The sequence below is a fragment of the Chinchilla lanigera genome, unplaced genomic scaffold (assembly GCF_000276665.1).
Source record: "Chinchilla lanigera isolate Chin_1 unplaced genomic scaffold, ChiLan1.0 scaffold00003, whole genome shotgun sequence".
NCBI lineage: Eukaryota > Metazoa > Chordata > Mammalia > Rodentia > Chinchillidae > Chinchilla > Chinchilla lanigera.
In genome coordinates, this window is record NW_004955404.1 from 48,990,891 (window position 1) to 49,016,950 (window position 26,060).

The window sequence follows — 26,060 nt, forward strand, 5'->3', positions numbered from 1 at the left end:
ACAAATATATATATATATATATGTGTGTATTAGACCTTTACCAGATGCAGGCACAATGGAAATAAAATGTTTTTAAGAATAGAAATAAAAGGAGAAAATACGTTGCTGCAGAGGAGCACATAATAATTCACAAAATGTGTGCAAGAAAATATCACTGAACTAGATAATAAAAATTTAGGGAAAACAAAATATAAAGAGAAAAAGGTATGCGTTTTGAAAGGCTTTCTAGTCTGACTGTGTTATAGCTGATCCTTAAGAAAAAGGGAGAAGTCACTGGATGGTGTTGAACTAGAGCTCATGGAATGATTAGCATTATACTACTAGCCCAAAGGGTGTAAACTGAAATAAGAGGTTGATTTTCAAAAAATTTTACTTTCATCAGCTCAAAATTTGGTAAAATTTCCATATAAAGAATGCAGACTATCTAAACAAGGAACCCTACTGAACTTGTTCATAACACAATACAGAGAGCAGTAAGCAGCAACTCTGGAAAACTGGAGACGTCTCTGTATATTTAAGTGAGAAGAATATTTGAAATGCTAGATCAGAAGCAAAGACTTGGTTTAAAAGCTGTTGAAATATTTCACTTATAACTATAACTGGTTTGGATTTAGTATTAACAATTGGAGAAAAAATAGATCAAATCAGTATATAACTTGAAGATAAAATGAACAGGACACTATTAGACATTTAATATGGGTGGGTGAAGAGAAAGCGTCAGGAATAATACCCTGGGATTTGGTTTATCTAGGAGCACATGTTGCACTCATTATGACAAAGAAAACAAAGCAAAACAAAACAAAAAATCAGTGAGACTCTGCTCTGGAGAAGAATGGGAGCAGAACATGATTTCAGTTTTGATGTGTTAACTTAGGAATATTTGGGAGACTGACAAGCTGCACTTTAAAGAACATAAATCTGAAGTTTAACAAAAGATGTTCAACATAAGATAAAACTGAAAATCCTTGACTTATATGTAAAAATTGTATTTCTGAGTTTGAGCTTGGAAGAGTCAATCTGAGAGTTAGAAATGAAAAGAATGAAGAATCCAATGCACAGAGGTTGTATAGATTATGCTTATTCTGCAAATGTGAGAGTGAATAGCAAAAATAAAAAAGGAAGCAGTAGCATCCAAAGGAAGAGTGAGTTTAAAAATATGAAGGAGTGGTCAACTCTTAAATTCTATGAGGTGTCACAAAATGTAGAAGGTTAAAAAGAACTTCTTCTGCTTAAAATTTCCAAAGACTAATTTAGTTAAAGGGAGTAGTCACACACCTGAAATCTCTGAAATGATAGCAACTGAAGTAAAGAAACGAGTCCATAATGTCATAGAAGAAATCAGATCAGAAAAATCTCTCAGGCAAAAAATGAGATTACAACAGTAATGAAAGAATTGCTTAGCACATCTAAAGAGGTCATATATAAAAAAATGGAGTAGTACAGAAAAATTAAAAAAAATTAACTGAAAAATATAAGAAAGAGCTAACATGCATGAAACAGATTCATACAGATATGAAGGAAATGAAAACCTCCATTGAAAGCTGGAAGAACTGCTTGAATGAAGCCAAAGATAGAATTTCAGATCTTGAAGACAGCATTGCAGCTAATAATCATGAAAAGAAAAGGCTCTTAAAAATTACAAGGAACCAGGAAATAACAATTCAACAGCTGTAAGAGGATGCAAAAGAAACAATGTAAGACAGATAGGCATAAACAAAACAGCAGGAATCAACACAAATGACATAAGAAGACTATTTGCAGAAGTAAGAGCAGAAAATTTCCCAAGCATGGAAAAAAATCTGCCATACAGTAATGAGTCATATAGAACTCCAACAAGCCATAACCAAAATAAATCTATAGCCAGACATATAATAAATCAAGATCCTAGAAATCCAGCATAAGGATAGAATATTAAAAGCTGTTAGAGAAAAGAAACAGACCATCTATAAAGGAAAGCTTATCAGAATCACAGCAGATTTCTCAACATAAACCATCAAATCAAGAAGAGCTTGGAGTGAAGTATTCCAGGTCCTGAAACAAAACAACTTCCAACCCAGACTATTATATCCCGGAAAACTACCCTTTAATTTCTTTTTTTTTTGTTTTGTATTTTGCTTTTTTTGGTTTTTCTCCAGTACTGGGAACCGAACTCATGACCTTGCGCTTGCCAGGCAGGCACTTTGCCACTGAGCTAAATCTCCAGCCCCTACCCTTCAATTTCAGTGGAGAAATAAAATACTTCCATGACAAAGAACAATGTAAGAACTTCATGAGCACCAAAGACACCCTACAAAGAGTACTGAAAGATATCCTAGAAAGAGGTAAAATTGACCTCAAATTCACGAAAAACAATAGAAAGGAACCACCTATCAGGGAAAGCAATTAAACAGACAGTAAAAGTAGGAAACAAACATCAAGTCAATAACATGATAAAGACAAGCCAACCCATAATAGTTATAACCATTAATGTAAATGGCCTCAATTCACCAATCAAAAGAAACAGACTGGCAGAGCAGATTAAGAAACAAAATCCAACAATATCCTGTGTACAAGAAACACATTTAACTCAAAAGGAAATCCATAGACTGAAAGTCAAAAGTTGGAAAACAATTCTCCATGTGGCAGGAACTCAAAAAAGCAGGGGTAGCTATTCTGACTGCAGGCAATGTGAACTTCAAACCAAGAACAATCAAAAAAGATAAAGAAGATTACTGCATACTGGTTAGGGGAAAACTTCATGAGGAAGAGGTAACAATCATAATATGTATGCACCCAACATGGGGGCACCCAAATATTTGACAAACATTAATAGACATGAAAAAGTAAATAACTAATGACAGTATTGTAATGGGGGAACTTAACACTCCATTGGCAGAAAGAGATAGATCAACTGGACAAAAGATTAACAAGGAAATAACAGAATTGAACAAAACTTATGAACAAATGGACTAACTAGATGTTTACAGAGTGATCCACCCCACAACATCAGAATACACATTCTTCTCAGCAGCACATGGGACATTCTCTAAAATAGACCATGTACTAGCCCATAGAAAGTACTTAACAAAATGCAAAGGAATTGAAGTTATCCCATGCATATTATCTGACCATAGTGCAATGAAATTGGAAATTAATGACAAAAGGAAACACAAAAACTCCATAAACACATTGATTTTAAATACCAGCCTCCTGATCAACAAATGGATCACAAATGAAATTAAAGAAGAAACTAAACAGTACCTACAAACAAATGAAAATGCAAATACAACCTACTGGAATCTGTGGGATGCACTGAAAGCAGTCCTCAGAGGGAAGTTTACAGTGGTGAGCTCACACATGAGGAAAATAGAACAAGAACAAATAAATAGCCTAATGTTCCACCTCAAACTTTTAGAAAAAGAACAAGTCAAGCCCAAAGCCCAAAAAAGGGAGGAAATTATAAAGATGAGGGTGGAAATTAATGCAATTGAGACAAAGAAAACACTAAAAAGAATTAATGAATCAAAGAGTTAGTTCTTTGAAAAAATAAATAAAATTGATAAACCCTTAGACAACCTTATCAAAAAAAGGAAAAAAAGACTCAGATTCATGCAATAAGAAATGAAAAGGGTGAAATCACTACAGATGCTATAGAAATTCAAATCATCAATACCTACTTTGAAAATCTTTACTCCTATAGTATGGAAAATACAGAAGAAATGGACAAATCCCTAGATAAGTATGAATTACCAAAGTTGAATCAAGAAGAAATAAAAATCCTGAATAATCTACTATCAATTATTGAAATTGAAAATGTGATTAAAACCTATCAACAAAGAAAAAGCCCAAGTCCTGATGGACTCACAGCTGAATTCTACAAGAAATCAGGGAAAATTTAATGCCAATTCTTCTCAAACTCTTCAAAGAAATTGAAAAGGAAGCAATTCTTCCCAAAACATTTCTGGGGGCAGCTAATATACTGATACCAAAACCAGAGAAAGACCCAACCAAAAAAGAGAATTATAGACCAATCTCACTAATGAATATAGATGCAAAGATACTCAATAAAATATTAGCAAATAGAATGCAGCTAATCAAGAAGATTATACACCATGACCAAATGGGATTCACCCTAAGGATGCAGGGATGGCTCAGTATATGCAAATCAATTAATGTAATACACCACATCAATAGAGCCAAAGACAAAAACCACATGATCATCTCAATAGATGCAGCAAAAACTTTTGAAAAAGTCCAGCATACATTCATGATAAAAACCCTGCAGAAAATAGGGATAGATGGTCTTTACCTCAATCTAATCAAAGTCGTCTACAATGAACCAACAGTCAACATTATATTAAGTGGACATAAATTGAAAACTTTCACTTTTTTTTTTGTTGTTGTTTTGTTTTGTTTGGTTTTTCTCCGGTACCAGGAACTGAACTCACAACCTTGCGCTTGCCAGGCAGGCGCTTTGCCGCTGAGCTAAATCCCCAGCCCCAAAAACTTTCACTTTAAAATCAGGAACAAGACAAGGATGCCCACCATCACCACTCCTATTCAACATAGTTCTAGAAACATTAGCCCAAGCAATTAGACAAGAGAGAGACATAAAAGGAATAAGGATAGGAAAGGAAGAAGTGAAATTATTATTATTCACAGAGGACGTGATACTCTACATTGAAGACCCCAAAAACTCCACCAAAAGACTCCTAGAATTAATCAGCAAACTCAGTAGCATAGCTGGATATGAAGTCAATACTCAAAAATCAATAGCATCTTTATACAAAAAACAACAAACACATTGAAAGAGAAACTAAGGGAAGTATACCTTTCACAATAGCAACCAAAAATTGAAATACTTAAAAATCAATCTAACAAAAGAAGTGAAAGATCTTTACAGTGAAAACTACTGTACTCTGAAAAAGGAAATTGAAGAAGATTTCAGAAAATGGAAAGATATTCCTTGCTCATGGATTGGAAGAACCAACATTGTGAAAATGGCCATACTCCCAAAATTGTTGTACAGATTCAATGCAATCCTAATTAAAATACCATTAATATACCTCACAAATCTACAGAAAACTTTCCTAAAATTCATCTGGAGCCAGAAGAGACCCAGAATAGCAAACGTAATCCTGGGCAACAAAGACAAGTCAGGTGGCATCATAATCCCTGACTTATTTTTGACACATGGACCAAACAAGTTCACTGGAAGAAAGATAGCCTCTTTAGTAAATGATGCTACAAAAACTGGCTCACCACATGTCAAAACCTGAATCTAGACACATGTTTATCACCATGTGCCAAACTCAAGTCAACATGGATCACAGATCTTAATATTAGAACAAAAACATTTAATCTACTGAAAGAGAGAGTAGCTAAAAATCTTGAAGATATAGGGGTAGGCAAAGATTTCATGAACATAAACCAAAATGCACAGGAAATACTTCAAAGAATAGACAACCGGGATCTCATCTTATTGAAAAGTTTTTGCATATCTAGAGAAATCACTGACAGAGTAAAAGAAAACCCACAAATTGGGAAAAAATTTTATCCAACTTTCCCTCAGACAAAGGACTTCTATCTAGAAGTGACTGTTTTGTTTATGTCAGTTTGTTTATTTATATGTTTTCATTTTTTATCTCTAAAAATTAAAAAAAAGGAGTAATAAATGATCCAGTTTGGAGTAGCTCAACAACACACGTAAGAAAAGCAGACAGCTGGGATCTCATCTTATTAAACAGTTTTTGCTAATCAAAAGAAATCAACAACAGAGTGAAAACACAACCCACAGAGTGGGAAAACATTTTAGCCATTTGTCCCTCAAAAGGATGTATAAATAGAACATATAAAGAATTGAAAAAAATCATGTCCTCCAAATTTAAAGACCCAATCTGAAAATGGGTATGTGAGATGAATACACAGTTCTCTGAAGTAGAAATACAAATGGCAAACCAATATATGAAAAAATGTTCAATGTCATCAGTCGTCCAAGAGATTCAAATTAAAACAACACTGGGATTACTTCTCACTTCAGAAAGAATGGCTATCATCAAGAAATCAGCCAATAAAATATGCTGGAAGGGCTGTGGGGAAAAGGAGCCCTTCTCCACTGTTGGTGGGAGTGTAGACTGGTGCAATCACTGTGGAAATCAGTATGAAGATTCCTGAAAGATCTAGGAATAGAAGTCCCATTCAACTCAGCTAGTCTCCTCTTGGTGTCTTCCCAGAAAAATTAAATCACAGTGACCCATGTGAAACCATTTTTTAATTTTAATAATAAAAGAATGAAAACTTATTAAAAACATACAGACATTTACAAAACAACACAAAATCAATAAAAGCAATACAGAATTTCACACAAGGTAATAGGAAATTAACAAAGGTTGTTGTATTACATATTCTTATCTTCAAATTGGTTACTCAGATAGACAAATATAGGTTTTATAGTAGCACAGTTTGTAATAGCTAAATCTTGGAAACAACCCAAATGCTCATTAACTGAAGAACAGCTAAAAAAGTTGTGGTCTTTTTATACAATGGAGTACTACTCAGCCATAAAGAAGAATAAACTACAGGCTTTTATAGGTAAATAGATGCAATTTCAGAACATACTCATAAGTGAAATGAATGAGGCTCACATGTGTAAACGTATTGTCTCCCTGGTGTAAGAACCTGAAAGAGTTAACAAGATCTTAAATGTAAAATAGATATTGTGAAATGATAAGAAATTATTCAAAAGCAAAAGGAACTAGGATAGGGGAAAGGGAAAAGGAAGAAGGAAAAAATGGAAGTTAATTATACTATTAATGTCTCTTCATTCATTGAGAAGGAAGTTTTGTGCTAATATCCACTGGAGAATTTATTTAATGCCCATATCTTATACTCTGACTAACTACACTAAAGATAACAAAATGCAGTGCATTACCTATTATTATTCTCCTATTATTCTGTTATGAAATATTATTCTAATACATTTCCATAAAATAAAAATGCAGGCAGAAATGAGGATTATTATTGAGAAATGTGATTGACAAGGCATAGATAGAACTGAAGTAAAATAGAAAGTAAAACAATAAGCATGTCTTTATAATAGTTTTTTTGTTGATACTATTTAGTTCACTGTACTTAATGTCAAATTCTTCAGAATATTTAAAATAATAGTCGTTACAGCTGCTCATAACCCTAGTGAACTTCATATTAAATACTTTACTGGTTGCACTACTGCTATTCTAAGAAGGGATTTATAATTTTTTTCAAAATCGAAGAAAAAATAAACAAGCAATATTACATCTGGATGTTGAAATATTACTAAACTCTTACTTAAGAGAGGAAAAAAAAGAACTGATATCAAATCTTTAGTACAGCACTTGGAAAGTCCTGAGAAATGACTCCTTTAATTGCAGTTTCTTGTTCTAAAGTTGTGAGACAGAAGATTAGAAAATAAAATCAGCTTTATTAGTCCCAAATTTTAAATTCCAGACAAGTTCCATGGAAGAGCTGGGAGAAGAATAAGGCTGAAATGTGAAAAATATGAGTGACAAAAGGATTCCTGTTGCTAAGGCAGCTGTCTGAAACCAGCTTAATGAACCCTCACAACCCTGGTTCAATTCTGTATTTCAAACGTGCTTAGGAACATCCAAATCCCAGCTCACCTGATGCTGGCTCAGCTCTTGTAAAGGTCGATAAATACTGGAGCACGTTTGTCCTTCCTGTCCTTCTCCTGGGCTTGGGGTTTAGCCAAAATTATTTGCACAAAATTATGCTTATAAATGTAAATGTTCATGGAAATCAACACACAGTGAAACAGGTTTATACTTGGGAATTCATTGTAGCTCTTACATATTAAATTAAAATGTAGATTGAAAAACAAAATTTAAATAGTTTTCCTTACACACATTTTAAATACTTGAATTCTACTTTTTTATTCTATATAATTTTAATATTTGGATAACAATTCATTTTAATTTTAATTTTTTATAACTATGAAATACACATTCCATTTAATCAATTATTTTCTCTTTTTATACTCTCAGTATGAGCAACTGTTAATAATTTGAAGCACTGTTACAGAACTTGCTGAAAAAAAATATAAACATTATAAAATACAATGGTTAAGAACACAAGGTTTGCTATTAATGGACAATTTATTTCTATTCTTGTTATTTTTATCCATACTACATAGTCATAGGAATGTCTCTTTTTAGATAAGTTCCTCACTTTTAATATAAGCTTAGTTCAAAATTGAAGATACTTGAACTGCATTTGTTTTAAAAAAGAATAATACATTATCATCTTGCCAAGCCATAACGTCATTATATTTTCCGATATTTATGAAAGGGCTAGCTTACTTTAGTGTATTTTCTTATGAATATAGGAGATAGTGTAATACAATTAGAAATATCATTTTTAGTTATTTTTAGCCTAGATATTGTATGCTAAATCTAATTTTCTTAATTGATTACAGATTTTACCTTTTATTTTGAGAAGTTCATATTCAGATTTTTAAAAACCATTTGCAAGTTATAAAAATTAGCCCTATGTCTACCATATATATTTTCACTATTTACTGAGTGTATTTGTAAAACACATTATTGTTTTGTGTCTTCTGGCTTGTAAATATTTTACAATGTTTACAATTTCTGAATGTAATTTCATTAGTAGAGAAATTCTTTCCCATTAACAAAGCATTTTAATAATCTGATTTTATTTATTTACTTATATATTTATTTATTTCTTATTTAAACCTGAGATCCATGTAAAATTTTTTTATTTTAGTATGTGCTATGAGAAAATATTCAGAGGCAACCCCCTTTCCAGGACCCTTAATGTCCCTCTTAGACAAAAGCTTTCTTTCTCTCAATAAATTCTTCCTACTCTTAAATAAGAGAATCAATTTTACTAGTTTTTAGTCTGATGAGATATTTTGACCCAAGAACATTTTGATCCAAGAAGAGTTTGTTGAAAACACAGTGAAGATTTAAAAGATTTTTAATCAAGCACTTAAACATAATATGATCTATTTCTTTTTATTATTTCTTCCATGTCTACGATACTTTAATTATAACACCTTTGTATTATCTTTCAATCTCTGGTAAGTATTTGATGGTACTTTTTCTTTTTTGATGTAAATTTTTGTCTATTTATTTTACACATTGAACTTAAGAATCATTTGTCAAATTTAGGGTGAAAATATGCTGCGGTGAGTCTAAATTGCTTTGGTCCTAATTTATTAAAGAACTTGGATATAAATGAATCCTTTTTATAAAAATTTGTTTCTCAATTAACAATTGCTAATCTTTTTCATTCACTTATTTCTTTAAAGTGTTTTTGATACAATGCATATTTCTTGACTAGTTTATACCTGTCTATTGTTTATCGATTCTAGTTTTTAAGTGTGGTGGCTTGAAAATTCGTGGTCAACTTGTAACACCCAGTGGGACAGAAGCAGCATTGTGCTGAGTACGCAAAGCCCACCTGAGGAGTGTTGCCTGCGAAATAAAAAGAACCGGAGAAGAAGAGGTGCTGTTAGGGGGCTGTTGGTTCTCCCGGAGGAGCTTATCAGGCTGGCTTTCCTGCTGAACCCCGCTGTTCTCATCATCAAAGGAGCTCAGGACCTCGTCGTCACTGAAGTTGGCTACAGTTCACTTTGGGGGAGCTCTGGTCACTTTGCGGGTTGCTTCCTGGCTGCAGTTCCTATCCCTCACTCAGCCCGCTAGCACAGATCCTTCATCCCTTGGCTTGACTCTAGCTTCCACCACTGTCCTTTGGGTCACCCCAGCACAAATCTATGAAACAGACATGCATGAGACTGTCATGGGCTCTTCGCCTCCAGTCAGACTTGGGGCGGCATTGTGATGGGCTCTAGGTCTTCAGCTGGACTCACACAGGACATTGCCTAGGGATCCAGGCCCCCAGCTAGGTTCTTTGGGTATTTAGTGTGTGGACAGATTTTCTGTACTCTCTTTGTATATGATTCTTTGAGTAACTATTACAAAATAACCCTATAAATTATGTGGCCTGAATTGCTTCCCTTGCAAACCCTGATGAAAACAACAAGCATTTTTCCCCATATTTCTAGTTGGTTAATCTTATACCACATATGTTATAATAAGAAGCTGTATAGGGTGACAGTACAGAGTATAAATGAACCAGATTTGTTTCAAATCTCACTTCTATTTTCTTTTTGGCAAAATCACACCATCTCTTCACGCAAGTTAGCCCACCTGTATAACTAAGGTAATAAGACCTTGGATGATTGCGTTATTGTTCATGAGGTCTTGGCTTTACTCAGAAACAAATAAAAATGTGAAAGAATAAGAACAGTGATGCCATTGAAGTTACACTAAACACTAGATGATTTTATGTGATGCAAAGGACTTATTAAAATGCATATCTTCTATGAAACAATAGAATTTGGAAAATATATAAATAGATCTGTTATTACTGTATATGTTTTTATGTCAAGCTGATAATTGTAAGGCACAGGGAGCAACTAGGTACCAAGACCGAGTGAGAGGGAGCTGTGGTGCCTCATGCAGCTTGCTTTCAGTGATTATCCAAGGAGGGAAACAAGGAAACAAAAGCCAAGACGTCTCTTCCCATTTCTCTAGAACTTTTGCTGATTTTGTCCCATGACAAACTCAGAACATAGACTGAGGATAAAGAAAACCTTCCTGAAGATAATTGTACAAAACCCAAAGGACGCAGAGAAGGGAGAGTGTCAAAAAGCCAGTCGAAAGTGTCCCGTTGTAGGGCACTGCTATCATTTGACACAGTTAGATTTGCATCTAGTCTTTCACCTTTAAATATGATATGAAGACAAAGATTCTTTATTATGTAAAGGGCTCATTATCGTTTCACTAAGTAACTAATTTGAATTGATTGGGAGAGAAGATCAGTTTTGTTAGGTTTTATATTTCGGTGTCCCTCAAAGCCTTATATACTCAGATATGGGGTTTTGAATAGGTGATTAGAGCTTGTGGATGCAATAGTCAGTAGTGCAGATTAGTCCACTGGTGAGTTTTTGACTAAACTTGACTGCGGGGCAATGCCTGGTTAGAAGTGGTAGGTCACAGGAGGCGTAGTATGGAAGGGTCTCTCTCCCTCCCTCCTCCCCTGATGTCATCACTTCCTGACTGCCATGCCATGAGCTGTTCCTCATCTGCCATGCCCCGCTGCCACACTGTCCTGCCTTGGAGCCAGCTGACCATAGACCTACAAACTATGAGCCAAAATAAACCTCTCCTCCCTTCATGTGTGGGTGTCTGGTACTGCGTCTCAGCAATAAGAAGGCAGCAAGCACAGGTTTCTTCTATTTTTGTTATTGGATCATTAATTTCTTGGTATCTTCCCCTTAAACCATTTATAGGTTCACTCCATTGCAAGTGCCCAGTACGCATGGAAGTTAACTCAGAGCTAGTTCCTGCCCTCAAAGAACTTACTGAAATTTAATGAAAAAGACAAAATAAGGTAAGGAATCAAATACGTTGAGAAATTATTTCAAAATTCAATATGTTACAAAAATATGTTGCAGTGGAGAATGGTTTGATAGAAGTTGGAGAAGGAAAGTAAATGAGAGATACACAAGGTGATTCAACAACAAAAGCATCTTGGAAATGAGGTGAGAAGAATCATTTAGGAAATGACTTGCTGAAGACTGTCAGGTAAAGAAAACTGTAATGCATTAAAATGGGAAGTAAATAACTAATAAAGTGGGGCTGTAGTGCACCGTGCTGAGAGAAGAGAATCTCGGTTTGACCGGAGAAGCAGGGTCCAATGGTGTACACCCCATAGATCACCAGCTACAGCGGGCAAGGGCTCCTCCTGGGAGGAGTGTGAAGAGCGGTTCTAGACATACTGCCCACCTCACTGGCTTCTCCTCAACTCCACAAGATAAGCATGCAGCTTACATTTCCTTGCTCCTCACCAAAGCTATGATTGTGATCACCTTATAAAATTTGCTGGTACATGTTCTTTGTTCTTTTCAATTATTTTGAATTATTTTAATAAGTATATATTCTATTGTTTCATTATACAGTTGAGTTCATTAAAACAAAGCAAGAAGTTTTGAACATTTATTTGAAATTTTTAAATACTCTGGATTTTAAGCTATAATTTGTCAATAATTTTTAATTTATAGTTAATTGTTCTATATTGAATTGTAATGCAACTCAAGTTTACGACTTTTGAATATGGTATTATATTAATTTGAGAAATTATAAACATCTCATTTATTGATGTATTGTGAAAAAACTGCAGTCTCTATTAAGATACACATCATTTTGTTTCTCTCTCTCTTTCTCCCTCTCTCTCTCTCTGGCTTTCTTTAATCAAACTCAAAACCTCATGCTTGCCAGGGGGGCACTGCACCACTGAGCTGTTTCCCCAGCCAACTCTTTATATTTTTAATCATTTATATGTCTATAATGTCAAATAAATCAAATTAATTATATTATTGTCTGATATACCTTCATGCATTTTAAATTGCTTACTTTTTTCAAAGGCAGAATGACTTATTTAAGTCTTTAAATGACATCTTGTACTAATTTTTCTTATACTCATTACACACAATTTGTCTTGTTTAATTTCTTGATTTCTTTTCTAAGGCAAAGAGCTTTATTACTGTTCTAGAAGCACTGGGGTAAGAACTGCACATTTGGTTCCATGGAATTTTTCAAGTATGTTTTTTAGGTACATCTTGAAATACCAGAAGATGTTGTCTTTTGAGCATACTTCACAGAGTTAACTTGATCACGGTATATGTTTTCAATTTTATAGACACTTTGATTAATTTTGTTGTGTGAGATGATCCTTTCCTGGTATCTATGAGGACTGAACTGTTGTCTGATCATTATATGGAAGTTCACTTATTAAGAGCTTTTGATTAGGATGTTGAAAGAAGTCATTTTATATAGTATTGTCATAGTTCCTATTTTCCTTTCCATCTGTGCTTTCTAATTTTAAGTTATGTTTTACTTCATAGTGTTACTTTGAATATTTTTGTAATTATGAATAAGAACATCAGAAAAGAGTAAAGAACTATCACTGATAATCAGTCATCAAAAAACTATTCACTATTTGCCTTTTCTGTGTTATTTCTTAATATAAAGAATGTTTTGTTATGAAAAGTTTAAAAAATAATTCAATAGTGGGTCAACTCAATTTACTATTCATTTTTAATACAAAATCAATCTGACTTCAGAAAACACTAGTGCTCTGAAACTGTGGTTTGCTGCCTTTTCCCTACTTTAATTATTGCAATTATGTCAACATAAACAACAATTAGATGATACAACATGCAAGAGACAAATTACTGACTTCCATTTGTGAGTTTACGATCCTCCTGAGCAACACTTCTTTGCTGCAACTATTGCGAGACACAATTTGAGACTTAAGCATTTTTCTGTTTCAATTGTACTTCAGATTCCCCTTAGGTAATTCTATCTGTGCTACTTACATAAATCAGGACAATTCCATGATATGGGTGTATATTACAGTTTCATCTGTGTGCTTACTTGGAAGCTAATGTTTCTGAAACTTTCTTTTTAGCTGCAATGTAAAGTGACAGCATGCCTTGAGGGATTTTTTTCTGTGCCCAGTGATGACTAGAGGCTGTATTTTATTTTTGTAGCCTTAAAAATGCATTTGTAAATTGGTTAAACTAAAATGCATATATCTTATAACTACAGAATAAAAAGAGGTTCCTAATAAACTATTTCAGAATAGTTTTGGGCTTTTGATTACAGAGATTCAGGAAAACCCATGCATATTATTTGATACATATTAAAAACCAACCAAGATAATTATGATCCAATCTCAAAAGGAGACAATAATCTCTAGAGAAGTTAATATAAGCATACTGTTTAGAATTTTTCTCTTATGTAATTTAGGTTTAAAATGAAGATTCTAAGGTTCCATTAAATGAAGGTCTGCCCCTGTATTTGAACAGTCATTAGAGAATATGACAAAAAGTATTTATTTAGGGGCTACGGTTTAGCTCAGTGGTGCAGTGCCTGCCTGGCAAGCATGAGGTCCTGAGTTCAATTCGTGGTACCCAGAAAAAAGTATACATTTAAAGATATTGTGCTCTGAATGTGAATACTCCATATCCTTATAATTATTATTACTTCAGTATATTTTATAAAACACAGCAACAAAATATAAATACAGTAAGAATATGTAGGTTAGATAACTTCTTTTCCATATCAGGTACATAAATACAATCTAAGCTAGAATGTGTATATATATATATATATATATTCTATATACTCTTTTATATATATATACATATATAAAGAGAGAGAGAGAGAGGGAGTATATATGCATATATACACATACACCTTGTATCTAGATATCTCCCCAAATCTCAGGAATTCATAGGTGGGGATTTTCAAAGGGGGCTGGATCTAACGTGTATGTATATGGATTGAAAGTGTTTGATATGTAAATTTCTTCACTGTTGATTTATCATAATTGTAGATGTTGATAATGGGAAGGCTTACCCGGGATATATTTGGCACATACTGATGGGCTTGGGTGGTAGTACATAAAAGGAAAAAGGGAAAGGAAGGCTGGCTGCTTACTGCTTCCTGCCTGCTTTGCCATGGACTGCTTCTCCTTTCTCATACCCCTATGCCATGCCACCCTGCTTTGGAATCAGCTGACTATAAACTGAAACCTCTATAAACTGGAAGACAGAGTAAACCTCTTCTCCTTTAACTTCTGGATGTTTGGGACTTTGCCCTAAAAAACAGAAAAAAAGATGATTAACACAATATGCAAATATATATATATATATATATATATATCCCACAACCAAAAGATATAAATGTGACACTAATTGGCAGAAATAAACAAATCTATTTAAATTAATAAAAATTGTGGCATAAAATTTTTAGTTCTGGCAAAAAGCCACGTTGCAATGAACATTGTCAGCCACCGATGACAATTTGATTTAACTTCACTGCAAATATTAATGAAAGATATTGAAGTATCTAAACATACATACACAGATGAATGTCTAAATAAAATGTGATATTTAGACCCAAATGAATAAATTTCAACCTCAAAAATTAGGGGAATGCTGTCCTTTGGACTGAGTTGAAAAAATTGGAAGCTACTGTTCAAGTAGAGGCTTCGACACAGAAAGGCCAAGATCTGTTGTTCTATTTCCATCACGCCATGCATGGTGATCTACAACTGTCTAAATCACAGAGCAGTGAGGATATTAGTGGGTACCAGGTGTTGCAGTGCGGAAGTAGGGAGTTTTTATTTATTGGGGATAAAGTTATACCTTTCTTTTTTTGCTTTAAAGAGAAAAGAGCAAAAACAAATAACAAAAGCAAAGACAAAACAATACAACACAAAATAAAAACAATACAGAATTTCAAAAAAAGATGAAAGGATATTAACACTGGTTGTTGAATTACATATCATTCTCTTTAAAGTAGTTGCTCAGATTGCTAGATATAAGAATGAAAGGTTGATCAAACAACTAAACATTAACTGTTCTTTTCAATAAATATATGAAAATTAGTAGTAAAATTATCTTAGCTATCATATATGTATATATATATATAATATATATATATATTTCCTTCCTTCTTTCTTTTCTCCTTTCCCTCATCCCAGTTGTTTTTTTCCCTTTGAGCAGTTTCTTTCCCTTTCACAGTCTCTAATGGGGTATTACTCAGTTCTAAAGAAAGATAAACTTGGGGTTTTATAGGCAAATGCATACATTTAGAGGCCATACTCATAAGTGAAATACAACAGACCCACATGTGTAAACATCATCTTGTCTCCTTAGTGTGAGAACTTGAAAGAGTGAATAAAGTTATTCTTCTTGCCAGTTATATTTCAATAAAACAGAAGATAGAGTGAGCAAGTGTATGGAGAGAGATAGGTATCTGAAATTTTGAAGGAAATATTATATAAAGAGCTCCTATAAACATTTGTCCATTTAGCAAGTTACACTAACTAGGAGTTGATTAGTAAAATGTAAACCCCAGGGCAAAGATCATACAATATGCACAAATAAATGTAAAAGAAAGCACATTTCTAAAGTTGACATGCAAGCTGAATGAAAATCCAAAAATCCTCATGATATCACTGTCAACCTTTATTTTCAGTAAAGTTCTTGAACAGAGTTTTGATAGATACAATTTTTCAAAGTATTTTCTTTGACGGAATTTATTTAATTGAACACAAATTATATAGAGACCCTCTTAGCTGGGCATGGTGGCACACACCTGTAATCCCAGCACTCGGGAGGCTGAGGCAGGAGGACTGTTGTGAGTTCAAGGCCAGCCTGGGCTACATAAGTGAGTTCAAGGCCAGCCTGAACTGCATAGTGAGACCCTGTCTCAAAAGGACAAAAAACAAAAGAAAATTGGAAAAAGAAAAGGAAAAAGATATATATACCCTCTTGGTTTTAAAACATTTGAATTTTATTAACTCATGGGAATATAGATGCCATTAATGCCTCATCAGTATGAACAGTTTTCAAAAGTTGCTATTTTATTATTCAAAATAGTCTATTTTATTTTCTATTTAGAAAAAAAAAATTTTTGCTGTAATGTAGGTCCTTCATACAGTGTCAGATTTGCAAGGTCATCTGGAATATTCATTAAATTCATAGAACACCTTTTAAACTATTTTAGTTTTACAAAACTGTAAATACTATATTTTCAAAAGCAGCAATGTGTTGTGGTCCTGGACTAAAGCACTTTTGAAACGAACAAAAGCACCTTCTTTTATGGAGTTATATGGTGCTAATAAACATTGGAAAGTATTTTGTGCTTGGATGTCAAGTACTGAGAAATGATACTGTGCCCTCGAATATGTTCTTAATATTAGTTGACTGATAAAGTCACTGCAGTTGGCATTTATTGCTGTGAACTATAGTACTTCACTTTATCACTCAGACTAGATCACAATGTTCCAACAGCTACAATCTGTTAACTCTCCTCCAAATAGCTGAAATGTCCTTAAAGGCAGCGTTTGTGGCCTCTGAAGGTTCCCTAGCAATTTTGGAGATTTCGGAAACCTCAGTAAAGCTCAAAATTGGCTTTCAGATTGATATTACATTAATTGTGAAATGAAGAGAAATATTTTTCTCTACAAGTGGGGTCAGTGGGGTCATGTGTGTTATAGTATTTAGTACTTTGTATGTAATTCAATAAACATAGAAGTTGATACTCTATTCAATTGTCTTTTCGCACTACCAGTGCGTAATACACTCAATTGAAATGAAAGACAGAAGATGAGGAAATGATTAAAGTATGTTATGTGCATGTACAAATCTGCCAGAATTAAGTCCAATAATCTGCATGACAAGTATGTGGTAATAAAACTGTAAGAAATAAATTCACTGTCCACTCCCTTCTCCCCCTCTCCTCTGCCACTTCAGAGAGAAAAAACACTGTATGTTGTGCATATTTCCAGGAAATTTTCTAAATACATGAACACATATATTTACAAATATAGATATATGCAATATTCACATTGATCTGCAGTTTGCCTCTTTTAGAGAATATATATTTTTTCTTTAATGTCTGTATACATCAGATACAAATATATATTATACATATACATATATATGTATCTGATATATACAGATATATATATACAATATACACATATCCATGCTTTATTTAGCCATTTTCTTATTTATGATACTTATGATCCTTTATCACTTCAAAGAATTCTGCAGAAAATATCTTTCAGTACCTGTTTTTAATGCTGGAATTTTTCTTTCTATATTTGATCAAAAAGTGAGATTCTTGATTCTACTGGAATACATATTCCAATATTAGATTCAATATTGCAAACATTTGCTGTGATGAGAATAGTCATTTAAAAATATATGTGAGTGTTCGTTTTGATCGTCATCACCAGCATTGGATGTTACTATCTCTAGCTTATTTTCCAGTATTACCAATGAAAACGATCACTGATTAGGTTTTGTCTGATTAACAAAGTGCTAAAATACCTTTTAATGTATGTGTTTACATAATTAACTCAACAGTTTCTTTTTATTCCTTTTATAACATTTTCCACTATCAATTTGATATGTACTTTTACTTATTAATTCATAATTTTTATGGGTATATTAAAATGTCCTCATATTTTCTTATGTTTTAGATTTTTCTCCTAATTACTTTTCATTTCTTTCTGAATTGTTCTCCCATTTGGACATTTTAAAGGTCTAGTTAAAAAAAAGGTATTATAACTTTTTAATCTCCATTTCCCATTTTGGAAAATGCCTTTGTTATCTTTTTTTAAATTTTGGAATTTAATCTTTTAGGGGTATAATTTTACATATTGTTTGAAATGGTGGCTTAATTTGACTTTTGCTCAGAAAGAGATTCAATAATTTCTACTCAAATATTGGTTGCTGTTTTAAACTACATGTTTTCAGAGTTTGATGTTCATGGTTATAAATTAATTCCCACATGCTTATTATTCCAAAACAGCAGTCTGTTTGATTAGGCATTATTCCTTTTAGCATGTTACAGTAGTTATTTCTTTGCTTTCTGAGTTCAAGCCCTGAAAATATTTATGATTTGTAAATAAAGTTTGTGTAAGTTGTTAGCCATCTATCATTTTCTTTTATGTATGTTTTTATTATTCTTAGTTGTGGTAAGAAAAGAAGCAAATGTGATCATAGATGTGCATGCATGTTTTTATGGATCCCTCTGCTTTTACTTTCCTTTTGAACTGTCATGGATTCTGACAGTGTGAAGGGTTGTGCCCCATCAGACTTTTATGAGAAAGTTCTGTTTGCTATTTTCTTTGTAACACTGTAAATATCTCCTGGCTACAGTAACACAGGTGACTTTTGATGAACCAGTTCAAGCATTCTCTGTGAAAGCTGTAAAGTTCAATGTTCTAAGTTTGGAATTTGATTAGTTTGTCAGGAATTGGGGCTAAGTCGCTGTACATTCTTGTTTGTGTTTTTCTTTTTTTTTTTCATTTTCTTAAATATTGTATTTTTATTAGTGCATGTTTGCATTATATAATAGTTACACTTATTGTGAGGAATTGCTATATGCACATAATATCTCAATTTTATTTTTCCCTTCCCTTTCACCCCTTTGTTTTAATAACAATTTTGGCCAGTATTAAATCCATTTATTTAAAAAGCTTTATCAAGTTAATTATCATAGATACAGATTAACAGTCAGGCTAACAGGCAGAAAAACACATAAAACAAGTAAGATAATTATACTATATTTGGTTTTTTTTCATTTTTAGAAGTGACATTGCACATTGAGAAATATATTTTGCTAGTCATTACCTGCTTCATTTGCAGTAACAATCAGGAATTTGTCAGTCTAGTTCCTTTTATAAAAACAAATACCTAAAAATAGGAATGAAGCAAAATAGATAATTTCTTAATTAATTGTCACACTGTAAACCACAAAATTATTCCTTTTTCATAACAATCATTTCATTTTCCTATGTTTGTTATTTTTCTCCAAAACCTGGCACCATTTTCATAGAACCTTTTAAATTCATCCTGAATTTTCTCTTTTTAAATGTAAATAATTTTTATTTCCATAAAGCTTTTAGCCTGGAGTCTATGCTCCTAGGTAGGTAGTCAATTACTGGGACATTAACTGTTTATCTGAATATATGAAAGAAGATTGAAAAATATAAACAAGAATATATTGACCATTCACAATGGATGAGATTCTATGCTGTGTCCTCAGTGAGGTCCAGAGAGTATTTATCAGATATAGCAGTTAACTTCTGTTAGCATTGATATAGATTTTTAAAAACCTGAAATTAATTGTCTAAAAATTGTATCAAACATGTGCAAGCGCATTTTTTAGATAATGTGTGGAAGTTATTTGTCTTGCTATCTTTGGAAAAAGCCATTGTTCCCCAGAGGTGTGGGCAATGTTTTCTGAGGGCACATTTGAGGAATTAATGTATCAGTAAAATTCTGTTTTCATGATATAACTGCATCAAATATTTATAATTTATACCTGTTAATTCCTTTGATATTCACATGGAGAAAAAGAAACAATTTCTTTCTGAAATTATACAGAAAATGATCTAAGCTGCCAATCCATAATCAAAAAGTCTAAGTTTAAAATCTGGATATTGTATATTCAAACAGCTTCAATCCTAAGCGCTTCAGTGAGTAAATTCTCCTGTCATAGAAAAATTTCATGCGTTGGGAATGTACTGTTGGAAAACATATTTTAATCTAAATGAAGAAGAGTTGAAAAAATTTGTGTAGCATACAAGATTTTAAAATGTTACCTATCTTGAACTCATTTCTCTACACAAAAATTATTTTTATATTTTGTTCAACTTTATCTTCTAAGATATTTATTCAGATGACAAAGAATGAAACTTCTTGAAAGAATTAAAGAATGCATTAATACTTTTATGTATGAAAGCTGATTACATATTTTCTTTCGGGAAGTGTTTTGATTACTTTTCTTGTTGCTAAAACAAAATACCCGACACCCCAGAGTTAAAGGGGGAAAGATTTATTTAACTTATAGTTTGTAGAGGTTCCAGTCCGTAATTGGCTGCTCCAAGGCAGAGCAGCACACAGGAGAGGGGCAACTATTCATGGCAGGGAGAACAACAACAAAAGCAGGGAGAAAGAGAGCAAACCTCTTTCCCTTAAACAGTATGGCGGCTACCCGCCCTAGCACAGGTATATCACTCACATCCTTAATCCCAGCTCTGGACCATGCCTCAATCACCAACTCTATTTTTATTTTTTTATTTATTTATTTTTTTAGTCTTTTTGAGACAGGGTCTCTCTATGCAGTTCAGACTGGCCTTGAGCTCGGTTTTTAGCCCAAGCTGGTCTCGAATTCACAACAATCCTCCTGCCTCAGCCTCCCCAGTGCTGGAATTACAGGCGTGCACTACCACGCCTGGTAATCACCAACTCTAGACTCAACCACCTCTGAAAAGAAGCCCAGTCCCAGACTACGTGAGGAGACATCCAAACACAAATCATAACAAGAAATACGGGACCCCTAGGTAAAGTAAGAATAAAAAGCACATGTCATTTGGTGGCGGGGGGGGCGGGGTGGCGGGCAAAGAAAAACAGCCAACATGTGTAACAGCAGACAGAGAGGGGAAAACTCAAGGGGCTCAGGAAACTGCTCCACTCACCCCTTTGTGGTTTGGCCATCCTGAAATGCTCTTAAACTGTGTGCTCTAATTACCCGGATGCACTGTATGACCTTAGCAAGGAGCCTATTAACCAACTAAGGGCAGACCCTCTCGGGGTGGAGAACTCACCTACTCCATAAAACAGGACCACTGCCCCATGTTCACTCAGTTTTGGGTCCTGCAATCTCCAGAGTGACTCTGAACCGGTTCTGCAATAAATTTACTTTCACTTTGCAGCAATGAAGCTACCTGTGCTGTGCACCATGATTTTAGACTCCTCTTCCTCTTTCCACTTGCGGGTGAGGCAAGCCTGGGAAAGTCTGCTGCGGGGCTGGTCACCCCGACCCACTGGATGCCATAGGCCCATCCCAATCTGAACGAATATATTTAAGTGAAAATAGATTCAATGAGAACACATTTGTGATTAAAAGGAAAATCCTAAGTGAAATAGGTTCTTTAAAATGTTTTAATTGATGAAGAAATGAACCAAATATACAAACAAACACATCTGAAATGGAATCTTTTTTTTTTTTAAACCATGTCTCTGCAGCTCAGGGTGGCCTTAAAGCCACTATGGAGCAGAAGCTGGCCTCAAACTCAGGGTGGTCCTCCTGGCTCAGCCTCCCAGGTGCTGGGATCACAGACATGAGCCAAACTCCCCAGCCATGAAGTGGAATTATACTAGTAAGTGATATTGCAGATATATTTGTAATTGAATTAGGAACAGAATGATATTGTTTCATTATTTCCATTTAATGTTTTATGTATGTGACAAAAGAGAACACGGGTTGCAGATTTTGCCCAATGTCAGAGCTAGAAATGGTAATGCCTGGTATAATAGTATTAAAAATGAGATTAGCATCATTTGCAAATAAGACAAAAATCTGAAAGAATCTAGAAATCAGAAATAAAGTAGTTTACGGTAAGATTCTTCAGCATAAAATTGATACTTAATAACAGAAAACTTATAAGGGTAGCTAAATGAGAAAGTGAATTTTTTAAGTTTCCACAGAAACTTAATAAAGTCAGCAGGAATCAGGTTTAGTGGTGGATAAGACTTTTATGTAAAAACTTTTAAGATTACACTAAATACATAAAATAATTTCTAAATAAATAAACATCACATTCAAGAATAATGTTATTCATAATTGTGAAGGCTCTAACTGTTCAATAATTAGTCTTTAATTTCATGTTTCCATTCATAATATGAACACCATTTTGACTGCAACAATACTTTGCATGCAGAGTGAAACTGTTAATGTACAAGTGTCGAGAATGACCAAGGAAATATGAAAGAAGGTGATAAGAATTGCTTTACAAAAGGATGGGTGCTAAAGCTATAAAAGAGATTTTGTTCAAAAGATGTGTTAGTAACATAACATGCCCCCGTGAGAGAAGAAAATGAAGAGGCCGCTTACTTTTTATCTCAAGATAAGTGGGGAGATTTTATACAGACTACCAGTGAGTTGAATACATGTTCCCTGTGGTTTAGAACTTACAGGACCTGGTATATTATTTTCATTTGTGGAAAGTAAAGAACTGAGGTTGTCCTTGGTGAGGCTTCCAGCTGACTCCAGTGCAGGCTGTGACAGTCTGTTTATAATGAAAAGAGCCAGGGTGGGTCACTTCAATCTGAAGAGACAATGGGATTTCAATGGCAGAGCTTATTGAGTTCTCTAGAACCCAAAGTGAAAAAGGGAGTATTTCAATCACTTTTCTTACTGCTAAGACAAAATACCTGACACCCAAAGTTAAAGAAGGAAAGTTTTACTTAGCTCACAGCTTGTAGAAATTTCAGTACATAATTGGCTGGCTCTAAGGCAGTGTGGCATGACAGAGGGGCAGCAAAGAGGAGAAACCATTCATGGCAAGCAGAAGATAGCAAAAGCAAGCAAGTGACCACAGGCAACAGCAGCAGCTTATTTCTGCCTCTTTTATATTCTTCCAGCCTTTTGGGCTTAGGACAAGTGCCAAACCAATTAGAGGACTAATTTAGTAATCACACACCTTTAATCCCACACTCTAGATCCAGCTACCTCTGAAAAAGTCCCATCTATGACTGCATGAGGCCTTATGGGGACATCTAGGTTCAAGCCATAACAAGGAACATAAAGTGACTTTTAAAACAAAGGCATCATTTGTCCAGGAGCTACAGTCACAATTTGCCAATAGATTATCTCTAAAAGTTCTTACACACAGGCAACAAAAAAGCACAACTAAAAGGAGAAATTAGTATGTATCTGCATTGCTTAAAATAATAAAGGACAAATATAAATATAACCTAAATAGCAAAATAGGGTCTTTTTGTTTATTAAAGTGATTTATAAAAAGTTAAAACAGGGGTTTTGGGCTAGAAGGACTTCCTGCTGCGTAGTGATTTCCCCATTTGCTGCAACACAGGCTCTGCTGAAGTAAAGACTCAACTTAGCGTTCCTGTAAACCTGCTTGTGATTTATATCTTGGGTAGTGTGGGATCCAAAAGTCCTGTAAATCTGTTTGAGATTTTTTCTTTTTCTTGTAGATTGTGGACTGAGCAATTGGTTTTTAAAGAAAGATGAATAAACACTCAGAGCTGTTAACACCAAAAATCTCCAGAGCCAGAAGCAGAGATCAGCACACAGTAGAATCAACTTATGGTGTCCAGCACAAGCTGACCCTGGAAAGCAGGGGCCAGCAGTGGCAGAGATTAGCACCTGGTAGATCAACCTACAGTATCCAGCAAAAACTGGCATCAAATATGATGTCCAGCAGTGGTAGTGACCAGTAGCTAGCTAGGTCAACTACTGACATGCAGTACTACCTAGTGTCATTTGGTGACCTCAAGACTGGAATTAGACCTGCACCTTGCCCATTTACTTTGCTATTAGCAACATTTTGCTGATTCAGATGGGACTTCCCTTTGTGTCCCCAGGAAGAAGACCGACATCAGTGATAGCCTAGACCTTCCTTGTAGATGATAAGCACCTGCCTGTTCCTTTGCATTATGGCTTGTATCAAGATGTTCCCTCCAACAGCCTCAGCAGATCATGTGTGGGGCCCTTCAGAGGTGGCTGGATATAGGATGTGTGATGCTGTGACTGAACCATGGTGAAATACAAAGATTAAGAGCAAGAGGATTAAAGGTGTGAGTGTTACCCACTTTAAGGACAGTTAGTCTGGGTGAGATACAAAGGACAGAAAAGTAGTGTTGCTTGCCTCTTGCTTGCTTTTGCTATCATATGCCTGCCATGAGCTGTTAATCCTCTGGGATGCACCTCTGCTGTGCCAGCCTACCCAGGAGCCAGATGATTATGAAAGCTCTACAAACTGAGGCAAAATAAACTTTTCCTCCTTTCACTTTGGGTTTTGGGTATTTTGTCTCAACAATGGGAAAAGTCACTAAGACAATTTGCTTCAACATTAGCTATGACTGGTAAGATCACTGCCCTGGCTATCCCTGGTTGTAGGTCCAGCCCACCTTAGTGACTATCACCATCCCCTACCTTCTGTCTTCTGATCTATAACTGACCTCTGTTTCTGTCTCTGCGGTCTCTTCTTGGGCTCATAAGACATTTTCTCTCCTATTTGCTGCTTGAAGACTCCTGCATTTTAAAGAGCTCCCCAGTATTAAGTTGAAATTGTGCTTTTTAGAGACTTGCACTACCTTTTCCATATAAAGAGATTTCTGAAGAACCTGGTATTAAAATTTGTCAAAAGTTAGTAAAATTTGTTGTTTCCCAGCATTTGGTGTTAAGAACATACTAGACACCTGCAGTAGGGCAGGTTGAGGCCACCAACCTAGTTCACACATCAAGATATTCACTGGGAGGAGGGAACGAGACCAAAACCCTTGTCTTGTTGTAGGTAGACACCATAGAATAGTGGGTTGGAACCACTTTTAGCTTCATCAGCTGGAGTTAAGACAAGTTGTACCTCTTTAATGTTTGAGGTATTAGTATAGACTTGGTGCGTGTGCTTCTAGATGTTGGACTTTATTGTCCAGCTCCTTTGAGGGTACATTGACTCTTTAGCTATTAAAGCAGATCCTCTAAATAAGGAATCTGAGATTTCCATGTACTTAACCTCCAGATCATTTGTGATTTGACTTCTACTTCCATTTCCACCTCTTTTTCTTTGTATTGCACCATCTCCCCTTTAATGGCTCCTGATTGAAGATTTATAGCATTGTAATGCTCTCCCCTCAGTTCAGTCTGGGGAATTGGTCATTCTGAATTTGCAATTTAGAATTGTGCCTGTAAGAGAAATGACAAACCTTTCCCATTGGAAACCATTCCCTGTCTATGGGAGTATACCAGCCACCTCATTGAGAGTTGATTTTAAGCCACCATCCTCTTTCGTGTCCCAAGATAGCCTTTGGGAGGATGAAGTGAGATCACTAGCATTATTGTGGCATTGTAGGTGACGTCCACAGTTGGGTGAGGTGAGGGCATTTTCAGGACTTTGGCTTGATCATCTGGAGTTAACTGAGTGCTAGACAAGTTGTACTTCTTTAGTGCTCAAGGTATTAGATTAAGCTTTCAAGTTATTGGGTGTTGCTGGGTTGAGTTTTTGCTTTGGGAATAGATTTTCTAAATAGGCAGTCAGAGTTCCACAGATGTCCTTATGTTGATTTTCACTATCATCTCTATATTGCTTTCATATCTGAAATTAATTTGTGGTTTATTTTGGATTATGTACTTGTCTGGAAAATATTGGTCTTGATAATTTCATTGTACTGACTATTGTTGCAATCTAATCTGTAATGATTGTTTGTCTTGAGAGTCTGTCTGGTGGTGATATTTTCTTGGCAATATTGAGACAGTTGTATGAAAAATCTGTAGTATTTTCTTTTTTTTTTTGTTTTTTTTTTTTTTTTTTTTTTTGGTTTTTCTCCGGTACCGGGAACCGAACTCACGACCTTGCGCTTGCCAGGCAGGCGCTTTTGCCGC